Raw genomic sequence first — 4,120 nt, 5'->3', positions numbered from 1 at the left:
CCGAGCGATTAGCCGGTCTCAGTCAGAGACACACGGGATGCTGGACCCGCAGCGTGCTCTGCACGAGTCGTTGAATTTCAGCATGTCAAACCAAGGGTCCGAGCGGCTCTTCCCTTTCACGGGGCACGTCAACAACGGTGACTGTTTCCCTTTCCCTCTCGGTCCGAGCGGGGATAAAAGCAGTACGTGCGTTCGACCGCACGCCTACGAGTTAATCCGAGCGATTAGCCGGTCTCAGTCAGAGACACACGGGATGCTGGACCCGCAGCGTGCTCTGCACGAGTCGTTGAATTTCAGCTTGTCAAACCAAGGGTCCGAGCGGCCCTTCCCTTTCACGGGGCAATGTTATTTACGGTGACTGTTTCCCTTTCCCTCTCGGTCCGAGCGGGGATAAAAGCAGTACGTGCGTTCGACCGCACGCCTACGAGTTAATCCGAGCGATTAGCCGGTCTCAGTCAGAGACACACGGGATGCTGGACCCGCAGCGTGCTCTGCACGAGTCGTTGAATTTCAGCTTGTCAAACCAAGGGTCCGAGCGGCCCTTCCCTTTCACGGGGCACGTCAATAACGGTGACTGTTTCCCTTTCCCTCTCGGTCCGAGCGGGGATAAAAGCAGTACGTGCGTTCGACCGCACGCCTACGAGTTAATCCGAGCGATTAGCCGGTCTCAGTCAGAGACACACGGGATGCTGGACCCGCAGCGTGCTCTGCACGAGTCGTTGAATTTCAGCTTGTCAAACCAAGGGTCCGAGCGGCCCTTCCCTTTCACGGGGCATGTTATTTACGGTGACTGTTTCCCTTTCCCTCTCGGTCCGAGCGGGGATAAAAGCAGTACGTGCGTTCGACCGCACGCCTACGAGTTAATCCGAGCGATTAGCCGGTCTCAGTCAGAGACACACGGGATGCTGGACCCGCAGCGTGCTCTGCACGAGCCGTTGAATTTCAGCATGTCAAACCAAGGGTCCGAGCGGCTCTTCCCTTTCACGGGGCAAGTCAATAACGGTGACTGTTTCCCTTTCCCTCTCGGTCCGAGCGGGGATAAAAGCAGTACGTGCGTTCGACCGCACGCCTACGAGTTAATCCGAGCGATTAGCCGGTCTCAGTCAGAGACACACGGGATGCTGGACCCGCAGCGTGCTCTGCACGAGTCGTTGAATTTCAGCTTGTCAAACCAAGGGTCCGAGCGGCCCTTCCCTTTCACGGGGCATGTTATTTACGGTGACTGTTTCCCTTTCCCTCTCGTTCCGAGCGGGGATAAAAGCAGTACGTGCGTTCGACCGCACGCCTACGAGTTAATCCGAGCGATTAGCCGGTCTCAGTCAGAGACACACGGGATGCTGGACCCGCAGCGTGCTCTGCACGAGCCGTTGAATTTCAGCATGTCAAACCAAGGGTCCGAGCGGCTCTTCCCTTTCACGGGGCACGTCAATATCGGTGACTGTTTCCCTTTCCCTCTCGGTCCGAGCGGGGATAAAAGCAGTACGTGCGTTCGACCGCACGCCTACGAGTTAATCCGAGCGATTAGCCGGTCTCAGTCAGAGACACACGGGATGCTGGACCCGCAGCGTGCTCTGCACGAGTCGTTGAATTTCAGCTTGTCAAACCAAGGGTCCGAGCGGCCCTTCCCTTTCACGGGGCATGTTATTTACGGTGACTGTTTCCCTTTCCCTCTCGGTCCGAGCGGGGATAAAAGCAGTACGTGCGTTCAACCGCACGGCTACGAGTTAATCCGAGCGATTAGCCAGTCTCATTAAGAGACACACGGGATGCTGGACCCGCAGCGTGCTCTGCACGAGCCGTTGAATTTCAGCATGTCAAACCAAGGGTCCGAGCGGCTCTTCCCTTTCACGGGGCACGTGAACAACGGTGACTGTTTCCCTTTCCCTCTCTGTCCGTGTGGGGATAAAAGCAGTACGTGCGTTCGACCGCACCCCTACGAGTTAATCCGAGCGATTAGCCGGTCTCAGTCAGAGACACACGGGATGCTGGACCCGCAGCGTGCTCTGCACGAGTCGTTGAATTTCAGCATGTCAAACCAAGGGTCCGAGCGGCTCTTCCCTTTCACGGGGCACGTGAACAACGGTGACTGTTTCCCTATCCCTCTCGGTCCGAGCGGGGATAAAAGCAGTACGTGCGTTCGACCGCACGCCTACGAGTTAATCCGAGCGATTAGCCGGTCTCAGTCAGAGACACACGGGATGCTGGACCCGCAGCGTGCTCTGCACGAGTCGTTGAATTTCAGCTTGTCAAACCAAGGGTCCGAGCGGCCCTTCCCTTTCACGGGGAATGTTATTTACGGTGAATGTTTCCCTTTCCCTCTCGGTCCGAGCGGGGATAAAAGCAGTACGTGCGTTCGACCGCACGCCTACGAGTTAATCCGAGCGATTAGCCGGTCTCAGTCAGAGACACAAGGGATGCTGGACCCGCAGCGTGCTCTGCACGAGCCGTTGAATTTCAGCTTGTCAAACCAAGGGTCCGAGCGGCCCTTCCCTTTCACGGGGCACGTCAATAACGGTGACTGTTTCCCTTTCCCTCTCGGTCCGAGCGGGGATAAAAGCAGTACGTGCGTTCGACCGCACGCGTACGAGTTAATCCGAGCGATTAACGATTGTCTTTGTTACGAAAGACGTTCTGTTCCCACTGCTGATGCGACGAGTTTCGGGTAACCATGCCGAGACATCGGAATATGCATCATTTTCGATATAGCTTAGTGTGGGTTGAGCTGTCCTCCGAAGGTCGGTTCTTCCTGATACGCCCTAGTTTGTTTCGTTTTATCGGAACTGTTGTTTTGGAGAACTCGTACTCTAGAGTGTGTAAGAGGTCTGTCTCGTGATTGGTGACACGAAGTAGACAGAGAACGGCAGGCGTGTATCTAGCCACGCGTCTGCCGATTCGAGAGTGGTGTTTCTACTCGCCGTTGGAGCGGGTGGCTTGCACCGAACGAGAAAAGATACCTGGTTGATCCTGCCAGTAGTCATATGCTTGTCTCAAAGATTAAGCCATGCATGTCTAAGTACATGCCGAAATAAGGTGAAACCGCGAATGGCTCATTATCCAGCCGTTGTTCCTTAGATCGTACTTTCCTACTTGGATAACTGTGGTAATTCTAGAGCTAATACATGCAACAAAGCTCCGACCTCACGGGACGAGCGCATTTATTAGACCAAGACCAATCGGACCTCGGTCCGCAAATGATGGTGACTCTGGATAACTTTTGGCTGATCGCACGGTCTAGCACCGGCGACGCATCTTTCAAGTGTCTGCCTTATCAACTGTCGATGGTAGGTTATGCGCCTACCATGGTCGTAACGGGTAACGGGGAATCAGGGTTCGATTCCGGAGAGGGAGCCTGAGAAACGGCTACCACATCCAAGGAAGGCAGCAGGCGCGCAAATTACCCACTCCCAGAACGGGGAGGTAGTGACGAAAATAACGATACGGGACTCTATCGAGGCCCCGTAATTGGAATGAGTACACTCTAAATCCTTTAACGAGGATCTATTGGAGGGCAAGTCTGGTGCCAGCAGCCGCGGTAATTCCAGCTCCAATAGCGTATATTAAAGTTGTTGCGGTTAAAAAGCTCGTAGTTGGATCTCAGTTCTAGACAGGGGGTCCGCTTTGGCGGTTACTTCCTGGCCTAAACATCCTGCCGGTTTTCCCTCGGTGCCCTTGATTGAGTGTCTTGGGTGGCCGGCAAGTTTACTTTGAAAAATTAGAGTGCTCAAAGCAGGCGAAACGCCTGAATAATGGTGCATGGAATAATGGAATAGGACCTCGGTTCTATTTTGTTGGTTTTCGGAACACGAGGTAATGATTAAGAGGGACAGACGGGGCATTCGTATTGCGACGCTAGAGGTGAAATTCTTGGACCGTCGCAAGACGAACTACTGCGAAAGCATTTGCCAAGAATGTTTTCATTAATCAAGAACGAAAGTTAGAGGTTCGAAGGCGATCAGATACCGCCCTAGTTCTAACCATAAACGATGCCAACCAGCGATCCGCCTGAGTTCCTCAAACGACTCGGCGGGCAGCTTCCGGGAAACCAAAGTGTTTGGGTTCCGGGGGAAGTATGGTTGCAAAGCTGAAACTTAAAGGAATTGACGGAAGGGCACCACCAGGA

General features: G+C 54.2%; 1 non-coding gene across 1 annotated transcript in view; it reads left to right on the top strand.

Annotated features, from left to right (window-relative positions):
* The first annotated feature begins 2,951 nt into the window (after positions 1–2,951).
* Positions 2,952–4,120, top strand: part of LOC143243707 (small subunit ribosomal RNA) — a 1,805-nt gene continuing 636 nt past the window's right edge. Inside the window, exon 1 of the ribosomal RNA XR_013024717.1 lies at positions 2,952–4,120. This exon is cut by the window's right edge and continues 636 nt beyond it. This is a non-coding gene — a ribosomal RNA (small subunit ribosomal RNA).

Source organism: Tachypleus tridentatus, unplaced genomic scaffold (genome assembly GCF_004210375.1).
Source record: "Tachypleus tridentatus isolate NWPU-2018 unplaced genomic scaffold, ASM421037v1 tig00013296_pilon, whole genome shotgun sequence".
Taxonomy (NCBI): Eukaryota; Metazoa; Arthropoda; class Merostomata; order Xiphosura; family Limulidae; genus Tachypleus; species Tachypleus tridentatus.
Note: the sequence above shows the minus strand (reverse complement) of the source record. Positions and strands in the feature narration are given on the sequence as shown.